The 19,755-nt window shown below is 39.9% G+C and overlaps 1 long non-coding RNA gene across 1 annotated transcript; it reads right to left on the bottom strand.

Moving 5' to 3' along the window:
• Window positions 1-10,297: 10,297 nt before the first annotated feature.
• Window positions 10,298-18,389, bottom strand: LOC139076371 (uncharacterized). The gene is made up of 3 exons (XR_011527935.1): window positions 18,302-18,389; window positions 13,874-13,963; window positions 10,298-10,855 (listed from the first exon to the last, which is right to left on the bottom strand). It is a non-coding gene; the product is annotated as an uncharacterized lncRNA (long non-coding RNA).
• Window positions 18,390-19,755: the final 1,366 nt, after the last annotated feature.

The raw sequence follows: 19,755 nt of genomic DNA, 5'->3' as shown, positions 1-19,755 counted from the left end.
GACAAGACACAGAGGCGTGAAAGCACGGGGCATGCCTGCACAATAGTGAGTGCCAGGATGCGGTGAGGTTGACATACGCTACTGAGAAATCAACCTGGAGATGTCAGGTGGAGTTGACTAGGCCTTGAATGTCTGCCTAAGGCATGTGGATTGCATTCTGTAGGCAGTACTAAGCAGAGAAATGTTTAATCAGACCATTACTTTAGGAAGAGTAATGTCGCAGCAATCTATAAAATAAATAGAGGGTGAGCTTAAAGGCCTTGAAACTAGTCTGCATTACTCTGATGAAAGCCAAGGGATCTTAACCCAGAAGTGTATTTCCCAGCTCCCTCTTGGGTTTGGGATTATATTCCTATGACAGCCCACACGTGGTCTGGCTTTGCCTACTTCTCCAGCCTCAGCAGTGTGATTTCTCCACCACATCCTGTGTCCAGCCACACTGGCCTCTCAGTGCCTCGCACGCTCCCCACTCCTGTCCATCTCATGGCTTCATATCTGCTGTCCCCTCTCCCTGGACCATCTCTATCACCACTGCCCATCTGTCTGGTTACCCCCCAACCCCGTTCTCAGGTCTCAGCTCAATGGCACTTCCTCTTTATTAGTCCCACTCACAGGCTAGAAGACCAAAGCCTAGAGAGTTTAGGTAACTTGTTCAAGGTCACACAGCCGATGAGTAGAAAGCTAGGTTTCCTACCTGGAAATCTGTTTACAGGGGCCACTAGATATGGCTCCGTTTGGAGATTTGGATTATCAGTTGAACTACATATCTGCCAGAACAAAAGCCACTCTCAACACCAGCCATCTCTGCAACTCTCACAGTCAATCCCCTCTGTACTTCTGCTCTAGCTTCCTATCTCTTTTCCGATTGGCAAATCTTCACTGTACTCTCAAAACAAAATTCTGGGTGGAGTTAGGTAGAATGCATAGTTAACCATCTATGTCCGATTGGGCTACATCCTCCCCACTAGGCACATGCAGGTGGGCAGGGTGCTGTGACCACAGTTGCAGTTAAAAGCAACACTGAGTAGATTAGGCATTGGGACTGATATATTACGTGACCGTTACACGGAAGAGGAAAGTGACAATCTGATATGCTTAGTAACTAACCGGGTCATATATTTGATATTTTGATTTTTTTAAAATCTTGCTATTACCTTTTTAAAAATTATTTTGTTTTTTCCTCCAACATGCCATCTTCTTCAGTATGTCTTTAACTTACGTTGCTCTCATTGGACAATTCTTTTCTGTCATGTAGACAAGACTTCAGAAATGAACAAAATAATCATTTTCCTTTACCTTCTTAAAATTATAACACAACTTCATTAAATAGATACATGTTCTGAAATGGTTACGACTGGCCCATTTTTTCTCCACAGTAGACATGCCAATTTCTTTTGACTAAGTTCGCTTGTGTCTTCTACGTAAGCTTTCTGTCACATATGATGAATTAAAAAACATCTTTCCCACATCCCCTTTTCCTGCTGGTTTTCAGACTGGAGGAATGACTTGGGCATAGAAATAAAACGTAAATCCGTGAGTTTAGGCAACGCTGCGGGCGCCAGCCTGGGCGTTGGGCTGACCCAGGTAAAGTGCGACTCTGCCTCCTCAGTGCCCTGACCTGGACATGCTCCTGAAGGCCCGGGGATCTTCACCTTATGCCTTGTTTGTAAACTCCTGAATGCCCTGTGAGGTTATTACTGGGTGACTAGATGAAATTAAGACTGAGTCATTAATTGTCTTGAGGATTAAGTGAGATAATATATTTAAAGCATTAGGGAAAACTTCTAACGTACAATCAGTGCCAATTATGTGATAGCTATTAGTACTAGTATTTTTACATATAGAATAAATTAAAGATTATAGATAGGAAACATGATATCCTTTGGTAAATAACGTGTGTTCTCAACTCACTTCTATATATTATAAATTTACTAATTGTGGCCTTTGTAATGGTATATTCCATAGAAGAATAATTGTTTTCAAAGTCCTCACATCTTTAAGCTTTATTGAGCCTGAAATGTATTTATATTTCTCATTGAAAAATTGACAGTGGGTGCTAATTAAGAGAAAATTACTGAAGGCAATCTGACCTGAGTTTACTCCTGCTTTGGCGCCGGCTAGCTGCCAACTTCCCCGAGCTCTGATTTCCACGTCGGCAAAATGGAGAGAGGAGTGAGACACGAGCTTTACTCGAGATGACTGGGTAGGAGCTTGTAATCTGGCTTCAAAGAGTCTATTAATCCTGAATTTGCATATGTTATTTTGGTGTTCGGGCCTGTGCGCATCCCGGGGAATGCACATGGGTCTAGAGAAGTGCTGTCCAGTAGACGTATCATGTGAGCCACATAAGTAATTTTAAGCCTGCTTGTAGCCACATTAAAAAAGTTTCTAAAAAATGACATTTATCTTGATTGTATACCTTATTTAACTCAATATATCAAAAATATTATTTCAACATGAAATCAACATAAAATATAATTAATCATAGCTTTTACATTCCTTTTTTGTTTTAGTTTTTTGAAACCTTGGGTGTATCCTACACTTAGAGCATATCTCAATTCAAATCCTATATCTTCATTGGAAATACTTGACTTATAAGTTGATTTTATAAAAAATAGATTCACATACTTAAGTTGTTCCAAATATACTTAAATTTTTTCCAGTAACTAGTTAAGTATTAATTTTAAGTTTAAATTAATTGCAATAAAATTTAAAATTTAATTCCTTAGTCACACTAACCATATTTCAAATGCTCAGTAGCCGCATGTGGCTAGCATCTCCCTTTTTTGGACAGCACAGATTTATAGCTTTCAGCAGATTTAAAAAGAGATCTCTGACCCTTCCCTCAAAAAAAAGAAAAATACTGCTCAATGTAAGCCTCATCATACTGAACATTTCTCAAGAAAGTTTGCTTTTCTAAACTGTAAGACAATTGTTTCTTGTTGAAAGAACAGCTGTCTTCTTTTGGCAAAGTCAGCTTGTTAGAAATATATTTCTGCACGAAGAGTCAAAGGCCCACAGCTAGCAGCAGGGGGATAATACGGTCATTTTTAGTTGCTCTCAGACATCGTGATTTCAAGTACCTGAAAGTGTCAATAGACATAAACATTTCAACACCAATTAAAACTTTTAACAACAACACTAAATAAAATTTAGAGGGCTTATATAAAATTGACAACTGTTTAACTATTTCCAAGTAAAGATGTTACAAACAAAAATAATTGTTGAGATAATATCACCATTGTTTTAAAAAGTAAAGATGTGGGGGTAAGGAAGGGGTGGGACTTCAGTCCAAAATAGTTGTAAGAATTGGTAGTTAGAAAAAGGATAGATCTTCCCTGAAAAAATGTACTGGAAAACTTATACTGACAATGTCATCCTTATTTCTTTATTTTTCTAAAGCTTCATAATAGGAAAAATTACAAGGAAAAAAAGGCAGGTGAGGGCCAGCTCGGTGGCGCATCGGTTGAGTCCTCACGTTCTGCTTAGGCGGCCTGGAGTTCGCCAGTTCAGATCCTGGGTGTGGACCTATGCACTGCTTGGCAAGCCACGCTGTTGCAGGCATCCCACATATTAAGTAGAAGAGGATGGGCACAGATATTAGCTCAGGGCTAATCTTCCTCAAAAAACAAAACAAAACAAAACAAAGGCACGTGAGGACCTAAATGCAGTGTTTTTTCACTCTGCATATCTTGACCCATTGGAGGGTTGGTTCCCTAGCATTTTGGTTTAAAGGAAAAAATAGTAGGCTAAGTGACTAGAACAGCAACAAAAGAAGAAAGAGAAAGAGACAGAAAGAATAAAGAAAGTCTAAAATACGTTTCATGAAACATTTTTTTCTAGTTTTGGTGGTTGTATACCCACATATGTGCCTCATAACAGCATTTCAGTGGATGTGTACCAAGTCATGTGCCACATAATGACATTTTGGCCAAGGACAGACTGCATATATGATGGTGGTCCAATAAGGTTGGGACCATGTAGCCTGCGTGTCTAATAGGCTGTACCATCTAGGTTTGTGTAAGTCACTCTATGATGTTCACACAATGATGAAATCACCTAACAATGCATTTCTCAGAACACATCCCCCATGCATGACTGTATCTTTTTTGGGTCACGTATAAAATGTACTTTTTATTATAGGTCCCAGTCAAATTATTTAGAAAAACACTGGTCTAGAGAAAAGCACAACAAAACTCTATTTTCAAAAGAATTACAATTTTCATCTTGAGTACCATTCATAAAATTAGTGAAAGAATGCAGACAAATCAATTAATCTTTTGTTCCTTTTTTTAAAATCTATAAAATGGGTATTATATTATCTGCTCTAGCAAATGAAAGAAATGTGAAACCTTGAATTATAGTCTTTAAAGTGTCAAATAAATATGAGATCTTCTTATAAGTGTCAAACTGCTTGAATTTCTGCCAGTTATGACAGTGAACTGGTTGGCACCATGAGCTGCTAAGCTTCTTACCAGCAATCGGTTCCACTATTCAGTTGGGGTTTAGAATGAAGAGTTGCTGTCCAGATGATTTATTGAAATATATGACTTTATTTCTCTCATGTCTAAAAGCAAAATTCACAAACCATATGTTTTTTCCTTATGTATTATTTACTAGAATTAATGTCTTCAGGCATTCTTCTAGGTACTCAAATCAAGTTGGAAAAATAACAGATAGAATGCTGACAAAAAACACTGTAATACGTAAAGCAAACTATGAAAGAGGAAATTTTTTTCAGGTGTTAGTGAGAAAAACTCTAGAGAATTAGTTTAAGTGTGAACCATGTTTGAGTGAAAGGCGGTGGCCTGAGGAGCACGTGTTCTGAGCCCTGGGAGAACTCAGATGTTTTCATCATGCTTTCCCTCCAAGCCCTCACAGGCTGCTTCAGAGAAAAACGCTTGAACAAGTGCATCCCATTTATTTGTGTATTCTAGAAAGCACAATTTTCTTCTACAAGGGGTTTCTCTAACTGAAAACAAAAAAGTTTATCTATTGCTGATCCAGTCTACTCCCCTGATTTCACTGTTAGAACGTGAGTGTCAGAGACAGGGGTTCACCCAGTCCGCTCTGGACCAAAAGCAAACATCCATCTACCGGTTGCTCCATGCCGTCTTTAATCCAGTGGAGAGAGAACACTCTTCCCTCAGTGAATGCATCTTACATTGAGTGCACATGTGGACAAGTTTGGCACGAGACATCATTAGTTTAAATTTCCACACTCAGTCTTTTACTTGGGAGATACAGAGTTTGAATTCATCGACGTTGGGAGTGCTCTCTTCTCGATGCTTCATAGAAAGTTTCTCTTATTTTTTTTAAACTTGTTGGCTGGCTGGATCTATGTATTGATGAATTAAAACCAAAGTACATTAGCAAAAGTCCAAGGATCTGAAATGAATGTAAAGAGATCAAGGAAAGGGGAATTCTTTCTCTTAGAAGGTTTCAATTTGCTCTTTAGACAGCTTTGAATTCTCTGCCCGGGCCTGTGGTCCTGGCTGTGGTCATCCAAACTTTCAAAGGTATCTCTCAAAGGATTTTGACTCTGAGTTGTCAGGAATTTTGGCTTCTATCTCCTGTTATCTTCAAAGGCATTTTCACTAAGAATTTCCAACCCAAATTTTGGAATCCTTGTAAACATCTCATCTCTTTCCGCCCTTTGCTCTGGTAACGTGGAATATACTTAGGCCAGTGACAATCTCACAAAATATCAAGGGGGCAAATGGGAGACTGTTTACTGTCCAAACTCCGTGTGCTGAAGAGCAGTTCTGTCACTCTGAAAGTAATCATGACTAATTCAATCCTCCGATCAAAGCTGGCATCCTGGACAAACCTCAGAAAGATCATGGCCTTCAAAACTAAAGCCTGTGGCTGAGAGATGTGCAGATGTGTTGGTCTTCGTATCCACACGTGACCTGACTGGACTAGCCACTCCTCAAGAGCTGAAGTTCCCCAGACTAAAGCCTAACAGTTTCACTTAGGTAACAAAAGGTCCAATTCTTTTCATTCCAAAACTATAAGAGACTCAAGGCAGAAGTTTGATAAAAGTTTGAAAAACAAAACAGAACATCAACAACAACAAGGGAAAGTACAGAAGCGTTTGCCTATCCTGCTATTTGATTTGACTTCAGAGGTGGAAAAAGTCTAATTTTCCTCCAACATTCAGTGGGCATCTACCTCTCTTATTCAACTTCTGTCCATCATTTATGATAATAATCTCTTGGTGACACATTGTCTCTTAGGCTTGGTATATCTTGATTTTTAATCTACCTTTATTTCTGATAATGTCATAACAAATAAACGAGAAGATAAATATAATTCAAAAGCTAAAAAGAGTCTCTTCCTCCACCATCTTACTATCTAGTCAACAAAAAACCCACCAAATTCACTTTTTTTTTTTTTTTTGCTGAGGACAATTGTCACTAAGCTAACATCTGTGCCAATCTTCCTGTACTTTGTGTGTGGGGTACAGCCACAGCATGACCACCAAGGAGTGGTGTAGGTCTGTGTCCGGGATCCAAACCCTGGCCGCCAAAGCAGAGCGTGCTGAACTTAACCACTAGGCATGGGGCCAGCCCCCAAATTCATTTTTAGTATATGCCCTAAAATACCATCTATTTTATTAAACAAGACCATACTACACCCACTTTTTTGCAAAAACTTTTTTTTGATTCAACAGTATATCTTTGACTTCTTTTCAGGTGGGCTTGTTTAGGTTAAATGAACATAAAGCTTCAAGTTGCTCATCTAGAAAATGGGAATCTTATCTATCGTACTTGTTAAAATAAAATAAATTAGAGACCAAGCTTGCAAATCCTCCAAACAGACAAGACCAGTTAAGCCACGTAAGAGAAACCTAAGCTAGCTTATTTCAGAAACGGAAGCAAAACAGATGATTTCTTGTAAATGCCTCTGATAATCATAAATGGAACTTAAGTCATCTTCCTAAAGTGACTTAAGACAATCACTTTTGAACAATCCCATCGTCTGGAAATCCCAACCAGTCTTTGCAGGGTTAAACAACGTCCTCATGTTCCCTGTATAAGCCATCCTGTAACAGCGGGACTCTGAGCATCATAACATTCTGGGCTTGATGTCTTCCCTGTTCATGAAGAGTTTGTTTCTCACACAATAAAATATTTACATCAAGTCAGGATCTCTGATTTTCTTTTAAACTTAGATAATTGTTGAGTGGGTTATGCCTGGTATATAGTAGACTCTCAAACTTGTAAATATATTCATTATTACTATGGAGGATAATAGTGCAATCCAGATGTGGTAGCTATTAGCCATCTCAATATCTGCTATTCCTCATTTACACCATTATAATACATTTTGCATACACTAAGTACAGATCATATTCCATGAAAGGGGTCTATTCAAACCAGTCTTCGAGTCATCGCATCTTTATCTTCTATTCGCCCTACTATACGTAAATAAAAGTGCATAAAAGTTATTGGGTATTTGTTGCAAAATTGCACACCAGCTCTCTTTTGCCGAGAGAAACATCTACAGGCTTCATTTCTGCAGGAGGCACTGGCAGATAAAAGCCTGTCTCAGTATCATTTCAGAAACACCTAAGGCATCAGGGCTGGAAGGTTTTGTGATTGCCCAATATATCCCTGTTATCTTTCCTACAGTCATACTTTTAAAATATTTTTTGAGTTTTTTAGCCAAAATAACAAAGTAAAACTACACCGAGAATCATGTATGCCCTCTTTTAAAATGTTACTTGGATTTCCAAAAAGAAATCTATCTGCATTGCTACCTACCTCGGCTCTTATTTTCTTGATAACCTAGGTCTTATTTGTCTATGTTTCTCTTGCCCTTCTTTCTTCCTTTGACTCTGGTGAATATAGTAATTACTTGTCTAATATATTACACCAAAGAGAGGGCAAAGAGGGAGATGGCTGATTGCGAACTTCCCCCAGGCATGCTACTTTATAAAAATGGAAATCCTCAATATCTGGGACATGAGAAATCTGCATTGAGAGTAAAAATTGTAGGATGCAGCCCTCTGCTTTCCTTCTGGCCAAAAGACCTGGCATGAATCACTTAGCTTCTCTGAGAAACTCTGAGGCTGGAGGAAAGATCTGTTACCAGGTCCTTCTCTCTCATGCTGACCCCGCGCCGGAGGACAAGTCCTTTGAACAGATTGTGCCAGTCTGCTGCCAGGTAATTGGCTTTCAACTCCTCTTCCTGCAGATCCCCTGCTTCCTGCAGGAGTGCAGAGCATACACTTTCCTGCTCTGAAGCCCAAGTGCAGAGCACCGGGACATCAGGAAACCTTCACTGCTTGCAGTCCTGCGGTGCAGACTGCAAGCAAGCTCAAAGTGCAGGTTTTCTGGTTAAGGATCGCTTCAGTGAAGTCTTAAACAGAATGACGTTGACTCACAATGAAAACTGATATTTTTAGCGTAATCTACATGTCAATTCTGGATCATTTGCAATACGTATTACAAATTTTGATGTCTTTCCTGACATCAATTTCATGCTCAGTTGGGCTTTCAGATATTTTTAAAGTTTTGTGTTGTTTTGCTTTTTTTGTTTTGTTCCCCTGAAAATGAAGACAGTTTGATGTTTGGGAAAAACATATTGCTATGCAAATAGACCCAGAATAACAGAGGGAGGCAGTCAGATAACCCACCTTGGCCTCTTCCCTGAGAATCTCAGTTTGGCCACTCTCCAATCGAGACTGCTGGTCGGGGTAACTGGAGTTACTGACGGTGCAGTTAGAAAGCCAGCTCGACACGGTCAATGTAGGGCAGGAGGTGGCACAGACCGGCTTCTGGCAGGGAAGAGTGACAACTACTGAACAGCTTTTCTGTCAAGCCACAGTCATCAGCCGACGGGGTGTGATGAGCACAGGGCGGCTCTTGTCTAGAGCTAGCATCTTAAATCCCGTGTGCAAAGTTCAAGTTGTGCACATTCAGGAGATGACAACATAGTAAGTGGTTGGCACGTTTCAGTGGGCTAGTCCGTGCGGCACAGCCTGGGAGGAGAGCAGATTTTAGAGCACACAGCTCAACAGGAAAAGAAGAGCGCCCGGGTGTTCCTTTGCTAGCCCAGATGGGAGAAGGGTAAGCATAGGCCCCGAGGACTGGTGCCAGGTCCCGGGCTCTGCCCCGGCATGGCGACGGCCTTGTCTCAGGCTGTGCTGCGCTCGTTTTGCCCACTTGGCCGCTCCTCCTACACTCCGGCTTCTATGCCATCTCTTCCTGGGCTGGTGGCCCTGAGATGGCCCTGGAGGAAACGGCAGGCTCAGGGAATCCGCTGTGCGCCTTCAAATCCCAGCCACATGCTGCCGGTTAGGTGAACACAGAGAAGAGGCAACCATCTCCAAGAATCACATTGACACTGCGGAAGGGCCATAACGTCCTTACCGAGCAGTGGCTCGCGTGGGAGGCGCGCTGTAGCAGATGCTCAGAGGACCCTGTGGATATCCATTATTTGCAATCTGTCTTTAGTCTTCAATACAAGTAAAGATTAGTCAATTCCTTAAGATCCAGGGAGTCTCTAATCTGTTACCAGATGCTGAAAATACAAATCGTGCCTCGACAGCCTCAGAAAAAAAAGACCATTTTAAAAAATGCGATTTTTCCCTTTCCTTCTACTCAAGGTCATTATGAATCATAGGAATTAGTATTTCAAAGATGTGCATACATGTTTTTAAAAGCATGATGAAATACTGATTCTCAGTGCAACTAGAGAAAGTACAGAAACAGGTTCCCCGAGAGCTTGTTAGCCGCGAGCATTGGATTTTCACTAGCAGAATAAAATCAGCTGCAAGGGGTTCGATTGGTCTCTGTCGCTTCCCCGGGCTTGTGTTTAACCTCTGCGCCCCATGGGTTAATTTAACTGTACTGACATCTTTGGCCTTATAGATGCATGGATTGTAAACCAAACACTTGCATACATACTTTTTATGTATTAAATTTTCTATTTTTGTGAACTATATGGGTAAAAACTGAGAAAGATGAAATTAAAATTTTTAATGTATTATGAAAACCAGTAGCTTCATGGCTCACTTTGGTAAATTTGTCTGACTCTTCCATTTGATTGATTGTTATGGTAAGGATCAGATATTTTCCTTGACAGTTATTTACTTAATTTTACCAAAACTATTTTTTTAAACTACAAGTATGCTACTTTTATTTTATTTTTTCTTTATGCATTAGGATGCTTGTTTTGTATTTCTAAATGATTATACTTTTGCTATACTTTTAATCTATACTTTATAAGATTTTATAAGTAAAGCCCTATTAATGATGGTGGTTGATCTAAAAAACAGCAACGTGTGTAAGTAATTATTGATTTGTTTTTATAGAAGTTCAATTTATACAGTCTTAAGAACATGTAATGCATTCGTTACCACCACTTTGAGGGAAAAATGGCAACCATTAAATTTTATAGACTTTAGGTAGCAATTAAAATGAATCACAGAAAGCAGTTCTCCCTCCAGACTTTGCAAATAAGGAGTGCTGTATCTCTCTCAGGTAGAGTGCAGAGCAGTATTTCTTGGACTCTCACTATCACACTGTAGCACATGTTGGTCTGTGATGACTGGCACCTCATTCAGCAAAATGAATCCATGTTGTGCTAGACAAAGGATTTAGGCTGGATGCAGAATTGGATGTCATCATTCCAATTCTATTTCCTATGCTGAGTTACGCCACGGTAAGTCACACAACCAAAAAGTGAGAGTCCTTATTTTGATTTACTCTTTCTATCCATTCCTACTACTTCTGTCCATTCCGGGCACTCCTTCACTCATTCTTCTTTGCTGCCTTGCACTGGGCCCCGGCTTCCATTCTTTTCTTTTTAAAATGTATCCTTTATATGATAGCTAGAGAGATTCCTATAAAAAGAAAATTTGACTGTCAGCTCACTTGCTTTGAGAACGTTTCAGTTGCCTTTTCCCATAGGACAAAGTCTAAACCTTCTAGAAGGGAGTGCAGAGCCATCCATGAGCTGCTCCTTGCTTATCTCTCCCTTCTCATCTACCATTCCTCTCTGCCACATTAAAAAAAAAAAAAAAAAACTAGATAGTGAAACTTAGACATAGAAAACCATATGAGGCATCTATGTAGTCACCATAAAGACTGAACAGATACTAAGATTTTTCCTATGTTTGTGGTAAATGTGCCTAAAGCTCCACCTCTCATTTCTTTCTGCTCTAATCTTTCCCAAAGACATCGATATTCTTAAAGATCACAGGCACGTTTTCATACCTCTATTATACACACACGTATCCATAAAGAAAATAGACTACACACAATCATACAACATAATGCAAGATGTTCTCTTTAAATATTTTCTTTTTTGAATTTTAGATACAAAGAATTAGATAAACGATATTCCACAATTTATAGTGTACTGTGTTCATCAGTCCACACAAAGTCACTCTTTTTTTTCATTTTAATGTTATTTCTCTTTGTCTCCCACCCCCACAAGAGCCCCTACTTAAATGCATGCTCGCTAAATGAATTTTTGAAATATATCTAACATTAAGTAGGATTTTAAATAGGGCAATCAGGGGAGATCTCTTTGAAAAAGAAACATTTGGGAAAGACTTAATGGAGGTGAGGAGTTTGCCACAGGGATATCTGAGAGACGAGCATCGGGGAGAGAACAGTCTGCACAAAGGCCCAAGTCGTCTTTGAGGAAATTTCTGCACCTATGTCCAGTGAGTGTAATATCACCAAGGAAATGGCCACTGTGATGTTCAATGGAACATCAAGGCAGTCGAGGGCCTCTCAGAGTATCTTATGTCAAGAAGTGGAGTCAGGCTGTGGCTCACAGCCACTCTGACAGGTGAGCCACAGTTGCTTTGTGGGTCTCCAGGAGTTTTTGTCCCTTTAAATTCCATTCTAATAATGCACAGAAAGACCAGGTATTCCTTTCCCCAGTGCCCTCTGGCAAATGACTGCAGGTCCCTCTAGGAAAAAGGCCAGGAGGATTCAGGGTATATACTTGTGCCTCTGCCGGAGGGCCCTTCTTTTAAGGGGCTTGGCTTCCAACTCATTTGAGGTGCTCTGTTTAAACTGAGCTCCCTGAGGCCTGGGTAGGATGATGTGAACGTCTTCCACAGCACAGCAAGTTATGATTCTGCCCATCACATCTCAAAAATGTATGTATTAAGCAACAACTTGGTAGATTGCCCATCTGTTTTATCACTACAGACCCCTGCATGTCAAAATGTCTGATATGACTCCACCCCTGGCCCTTGTGGGTAATTGTGGTAATTGTACCACCTCCTCTCTGAGCTCTCCTACTCCGGGATTCATTATTCCCACAGAGCCCAAGATGTGAGCCTGGTTTCATCCTCCACCATCATCTCCATCCTGGAGAGGTGCCATCACAGAGCTTTTCTAGGATCTCAATGCCCCTCTTCCTAATACATTTCTTAGTGATGAGGAGAAAGGAATGGTCTCCAGGCCTTTTAAAACTGTCTGATAGGGGGAATTGAAAGGTATGCATGTAGTTCATCCAATCCAACACTCTTCACTTCCTGAGCCTTCAGACATCTTCCTCTACAGTATGCCAGGGAAGTTCTGGCATTGCACCTTATTGATCATAAGCCACCACTGAGTCAAGGCAACCATGAGCCAACTCAGCCACTCCTAAGCACTTGAATCAACACATTAAATCTCAAATCCTAGGTGAGTCTATTTACATCAATAAATTTAGCCAGATAAAAACTTACCTTGGTCTAACACCTAGGATTCTATTCCCATATTTGCTCTTCAGATGCCCACAGGTACAATTTGGAAAGTCCTACAGTTATTCCCAAGACCAGGCTTCACACCTGCTAGGCCTGGGTTCTTCAGGAATGTGTCTCTTTATGAAACTGCAGTCAAAGAGGAATTGTGGGAACGAATCCTGAGGACAAGCAGCATTCCTTGTGAGGCAATTGTCCCTGAAGCAGTTACTTAAGGCTGTTTGGGAGAACCTTCTTCCCTCAGATCAGGTGGGGGGATTGCCTTAACCAGCAAGGGGATTTCAAGGATCAGTGGTTTCAACGTTCTCAGCTTATTTGTATCTGCCCAAAGTTCTTCCTCTGCTATCTCAGGATGCCTCTCTCGCACTACCATGTCCCAGACCTTCACAGAAGAAACCTGCTGGGACTGAGCAACACGGCTCTGCAGTCCTGCAATCCACCGTGAGGGAGTCCTTCAAAGGTATCATAGAGCCTGGTTCCTACTCCTACAACCCAGCCCACCGAGAATCAAGCTAGTAAGGCAAGATATTCAATGTATCTTCTTCCCTCAGTACAAGCTCTACAGTCAATAGACTCAGGCCTTCGCCCTGCTATCATAATTACCATTATTGCCAGAACAACTCATTGTCACAGCTCCTAATGTCTTGATTTCTAATAGCACTTCTTTCCACAGCAGTGTGTCTCATGAATAATCAATGCCGACACGTGCCATGAATTAGCAAGGTCTTACCCCACCTGCCCAGGATTGGGGTTTTTCCTGAGCTCCTCGAACATGTGAGAAACTCAATCCCGGAATCCCATTTTGAAGGTTCCTTTCTTGAGGCCCGATCTGCTAAAAACTACTGTCTTAGTTAGAACCCTGATAAGACAAAAATGGCACAACCACATGAGACAGTTGAAGGAAGTTTAATAAAGGCACCATTTACAAAGGCATGGGCAGGTCAAAGGGAAACAAAGAATAGTGCAGGACCCGAGACTAGCAATAGTAGATCCCTTAGCAGAACCTGAAGAGGAGGGGAAGAGGGTGACACCAGCAGGACAAGGAGTAGCTGGAAAGAGTGCCACCTGATAGGACCGCACCTTTCAGCAGAGGCACGTAATCAGGCCCCAGCAACATGACAGGAAGGAAGTTGGGTATAAATAAGCCAAACTCACTGTGCTCCTCCTGCCGTTGATCTCCTGGGGGTGCTTCTCGTCGGCCAAACCCAACTGAAAGCCATATTCAAGGAAGCCCCTTGATTCCGTCTATAAATTACGAATCAGCAAAAGAGAAAAAGGTGGGAAACCACTATGATTACAGCACACAGAGATGATCATTTACAACTTTTAAATTTACATAACCTTCCAACAATTTGGATAGCTTTTATGAATTACTGCTCCATTGATTTATTTCTATCAATATCCCACTGCTCTAATACTGTTGTTTTATAATGCATTATAATGTTGGGTAGAGCCTGCTTCTTCTGGTAGACTTTTGTGAGAAAATTATTAGCAATTCTAGAATGTCTATTTTTAATAATCTTGTTCAAAAGCATCATTAGAATTATACGCGGAATTGTATTTAGTTTACAAATTATAATTAGGGATATTTAATAACAACATTACATTTTCATTCAAGTGGATTTAAACTCTAAAATGCCATATTGACCGAAAGTGAAAGCAAGCAAAACCAGTCTTGCTCTTGGGCTTTTTGTCTCCACAGGGCCTCTCCTGACCACGCTTATCTAAAGCAGTCTCTGACCTCCTGCACACTCACGGCCCACATTCTTGCTCTTATTCTGTTTTAATGAACTCTACTACTTGCCTTTATAATTCTTACTGTCAATTCTGATTACAATGGTCAATGAGTGTCTTCTCAGCTCCCTTTTGCCATTTTATCCCCCCTCTAGCACAGACCAGGGGATACATAGGTATTAAATAAATATTAATTTTTTAAAACACACTTGTGATGTTCAGGAAATCAGGGTACATATTAAAAAGTGTACTGAAGGGTTCAAACAATGTTTCAAACAGGCGAGATGGATATTCTTTACATTCTGTTGCAATAAGGCTTGCCTAGGAATCTATATTTGTGAGGGAACTCTGAGAACACTTATTTTAACTAGATGATTGACATGAGCAGCTTGCTGACATGAAGCAGAGTGGAAGGAGTCCTCATCTGGCTGTGGGTAAAAATGTTTGGTAAAACTGACAGTGAAAAATCACCAAGAAACGACGGGAGTTCCCCTATACTATTGCAAATAGGCCCTTTAGAAGCCAAAGCCAGCCTGGGATTTATTCAACCACAGATCACACTGATTTGTTTCTTTGTTTGCTTTGCCAGCAGTGTTTACTTTTTAAATTTTTACTTTAAATATTTTATATGGGCCACCCTCTTCAGCTTGCTCCTGTTCCCCGTTGATTGCTTTATACTGAGCTACTACAAAGTACATCACCTGCCCTCAGAGAGCCAGGAATTTACCATTACAGCTTGCAAATGTAGTTATCTCTAGTTTATAGGCTAATGACTTGTATCACTAATAGTTGCATGTCTTTCTTTTCCTTTACACTGGAAATTCCTCAAGAAAAAGTTCCAATTATACAGCACAGATACAGGGTTTATATCCAGGTTTAAAGCATTCTTTGGGACCACTGAATCTTTAGTTTGTTTGCTTGTTCTTGGGCTACCAGTTTCTTCTTTATTTCTGGCATCCGGATGTTATACTTTATTTCTTCCAGGTCAAATATGTATTTTTTCATGTTTTTGTAATATACTGAGCAAAAATTTCTGTTTGTTTTGGAATGAAACATAAAAATTAGCTAAGTTTTGAAACAGAAATTGGGTTTCGAATCTTATCAACTTTCCTTTAGGCATCTATGTGAATGACTCAGTTTTTTTCATTTGCTCTATCAATGTAGACAATAGCGTTGATAGAATATCTAATATTGAGCCATCCTTACATTCATGATAAACTTTCTTGGTCACGTTTTATAATTCTTTAAAGACTTTAGCAAACAGCAATCACATGAAAGGACTAAATATTTATTTTGTGTTCAGGATTATTCATTTCTTGGAAGTTTCATAGAAATCTATTGTAAACCTTCAGAGCCTTGTTCCTCTCCGTCGGTCAGATCTTGACTATGTCAATCTCTTCTTTGTTTATTGTTTCATTCCAGTTTTCTGCATTTTCTTGAGCCAATTGTGATAACTTATCACAGTAAAATGTACCATTTCCCCACAACATAAAACAATCTGGGTGTAGCAGAGCATCTGCAGTGAAAATGGCCCAATAAGCAGCTCTAAGTGCCTGTACCTCCATAGAAACACTGAAAAGTCACTCAGAAACAGAATCAACTTTGTCAGAACTCTGGAAAACAGTCAAAGGTTTACAGCACTCAGGTTAACCCTGAATCAAAGAAAAGGCAACTAGAAAATAATAGGAAATATTTTTGATGTTTCAGTTGCCTTTAGCCCACTCCGTCCTGGCTCCCAGCAGTCTGGAGGATGGCAGGCCCTGTTCCCCGTGTGGGACCCTGACACCTGGCTCCTGAGGGAGCACAGCAGATCTTACTCACAAGTAATTGTGTTTATCTATCTAACCTGTCTGGGGGCTACCAGAACTCACTCAGGGTGGGAAAGCATCAGGTGTTCCTCACAAACGTTGGAAGGTTAACTGAACAACTCTCAACAAACCTGGGCAAAATATAAAAATATTTGGATGTTAAACAACATAGTATTAAACAACCAATGGGTTAAAAAAGGAATCACAAGGGAAATTAGAAAATACTTAGAAGAAATGAAAATGAAAACACAGCATACCAAAAGTTATGAGATGAAGTCTAAATGCCACTCAGTTGTTCACATTAAAATGATTAATTTTATGTCTTGTCAGTTTCATTCCAATAAAAATATGTTTAAATATATGGATATAAAATGTATATATTATAATATTTGCAGATTTAAATCCTGACAGATACATATATTTCTAATATATTTTGGCTTAATAATAAGTCTTTATTTTCTCATCTCTATGTTTTGTAGGCCTCTTCCTCAAGGACTTATTTTCTTCTTTTTGAAGTACATCCCCTAGTACATACTTAAGAAAAGGTCGATAGTTGATCGAATTTTTGTTCTATTCATGTATAAAATTATCATTTTACTCTCACTCTTTAAGTAGGGCTTGGCTGACTGTCATAGTTTAAAATTCTATGTTCAGGCTATTTTCCCTCAGAATGTGGAGATATTACCCCATTGTCTTCTAGTACCTACTGTTGCCAAGAAGTTTAATGTCTACCTGTTTCTTCTTGCTTTATAAGTAGTCTATTCCTTCCCTCTAGGATATTTTAAAGCTTCCATTTACCACTGATTTCCTGTGTTTGTGCGAAAGGTTGGTTTGTTTGCTTTATAAATCCATCCCAGCACTTAATTGGCCTTTTCAGTTTGAAAATTCTCTTCCTTTATTACAAACATTCTATTGCTTCTTTAAATATTTATTCTTAGCATTCTCTCCTACTGACACTGATTTTAATTAGATGTTGGGAAGCCTGGGTTTATTCTATATTTCTCTTTTATATTTCTCTTTATCCATTTTTGAAACATTAGAAAGATTCTCCCATTCAGTTCTTTAGTTTACTAAATCTCTTTTCCTTAATGTCCATTTTCCTTTGATACATTTTTACTGATATCATTCTCTGGCTTTTAGAAATAAATTATTTTAAAGCCCTCTTTTACTACTCTGTAAATTCTGTTTCTTCGGGTGTAAGTTCTTCATTTTGTTATCATTGTCTCATTTTCATGGTGAGTTTTGAAGTTGAGATGCACTGTTTCATTTACCTGCTGTATCTGTTTATCACAGCCTGCTGGCGAGGAAGGCAGAGTGTGTGCTGTGGCTCATATTCAGCCTTTTTTTCCGGAAGAGAGGTGGAAGTTCTTGATGAGCCATTCAGCAAAGGACTTCATTGGCTAGTCTTCTGTATGTGTCCTCCAAGCTCCTCCCAGCTGTAATCAGTCATCTGGGGCACTGCCGTGTATCTTTCTGACCCACTGAATCCCAGGTAAAGGCAGACCTCTGTCACTGCAGCCTCGCGGAAGCTGTGAGGCGGGATGCTGTGTAGTGTGAGCTCTCTACTTGTGATGCCGTACTTCTAGGAAGCCCTCTGTAAATTGCTGCTGGATCCGCTTCTACTTCTGGCATGTCTCTCTTCTGAGTGAGGAGTAGTCTTGTTCTTGCTGCAACACTTGGTTCTTCTGCAACTGTCTCATGCACAGTTTCAGCTGTCATTTCATTTTTCAGACTGATTCTATTTATTTTATGATATACAGAGATTCCTCATAGCCTCTAGTTTCCCTTTTGCGTTACAGTAGGATTGCAAATTTTAAAATTATTTTCTGTGTTTTCTAGAGATCTGCAGCAAGAGAAGAAGGCTGTAGCACATGCCTAATCAACAATCTTGAAAAGGAAGTTTGGCCTTTCTTTCTAAAACGCTGGCCTAACTGTGTAATAACCCTGCTACCTCCACCACCCTCATAATAACAAAATCTATTTCCCTTCATTCTCTAAACTTTCAAGATATCCTTATCAATCTCACAGGGCTCTTACTTACCCAACTTTCTATATTTATTTCCTCTCCTTTCCCCGCTGCATTCTCTTACCACACAGAGAACTCCTTCCTCTCCCATCCCCCAGCTCTTCCCTCTGTGACCTCACTTCCTCTTATTCTCTTCCTTGCTTGCTTGTTTCAATCAGGCTGGCCTTTGCTCTTTCTCCAACATATCAAACAAGCAACTACCTCAAGGCTTCCACATTTGTTTTTTCCCCTGTCTACAACGCTCTTTCTTCACTTCTTGATTCACATGTGACTTTCTGAGTGAGGGCTTGTCTGATTACTCCGATTAAATGGCAGCCCTGTCCAGACTTCCTGGTTCTCTTTCTCTGCTTTCTCATCAGCATTCTATTTTTGTCTATTCCTAGGTTAATTTATTCTTCTCACCACCTGTGCTGGAATCAAGGGCCAAAGAAAACCAAATGTACTTATCCTCAATATACTAGTAAAAAGTGTTTGGGAAAAGAAAGATTTGAAACTCTAGGCTAAATTTGGGATTCAGAATTACCAGTGGAGTGATAAAAGTCATGAAATCATCAAGTAGCTATGTTTCTTTATAGTAGGGTGAGTCAAATGTTACTTTTTAGAGTTTGTAGTCCCAGATGTACCAAACAATGTTTCATACGACTGGTAGTTTCATTCAGAAGAAACCCAGACAGACTCCCTGTTGTCATGTAGTTGGGAAGTTCCCACAGACAGTCAGCTGCAGCTGCTTCCTCTCCTTCTGCATCATCCCCTTCTTCTTATGATCAGTTCCAGAAGCAGACAAACTCAGCATAAGCCACCAGGAATATCCACATCTGAAGAACTGAAGAGGGATGGGCTGACTCTCTCAGGAGCTGATGAGTTCCCAATGAGGAACAGTTCAGAGGCAGGATGAACAATTATTCCAACTGACCATCCAACTGATTTGATTGACAAATGACTAGGAAACAATTTGTGAAAGCAAACTGATTAACAGGAAGATTTTTTTTTTTGGTAAAGAAGATTTGCCCTGAGCTAACATCTGTGTCAGTATTCCTCTATTTTGTATGTAGGTCACCACCTCAGCATGGCTGATGAGTGGTATAGATCCACGCCCAGGATCCACACCTACAAACCCGGGCTGCCGAAGTGGAGTACACTGAACTTAACCGCTACGCCACGGGGCCAGCCCCAACAAGAATATTTTTAAATAGTCATTTGCCCAAAAAGAAGCACTGTCAGTTGTTAGGTTTTAATTCTTGTTGACCTGGTACATCATGGAGTTTTCTCATAACCATTATGCTTATAACAATTACTTGAGACATGAGGCACAAATAACTGCTCATGAGATGATGCATTTTTATTCATTTCTCTAAACAACTTATTCTTACTTTTAATATCATGAAAATTTTTCAAATATAGTGTCTTATTTTGTAGGTTCATAAAACAAATGTTAGAGCAAAACAATTGTCCAGCAACAGTGAATTAGT

This window comes from Equus przewalskii, chromosome 16 (genome assembly GCF_037783145.1).
Source record: "Equus przewalskii isolate Varuska chromosome 16, EquPr2, whole genome shotgun sequence".
Taxonomy (NCBI): Eukaryota; Metazoa; Chordata; class Mammalia; order Perissodactyla; family Equidae; genus Equus; species Equus przewalskii.
Note: the sequence above shows the minus strand (reverse complement) of the source record. Positions and strands in the feature narration are given on the sequence as shown.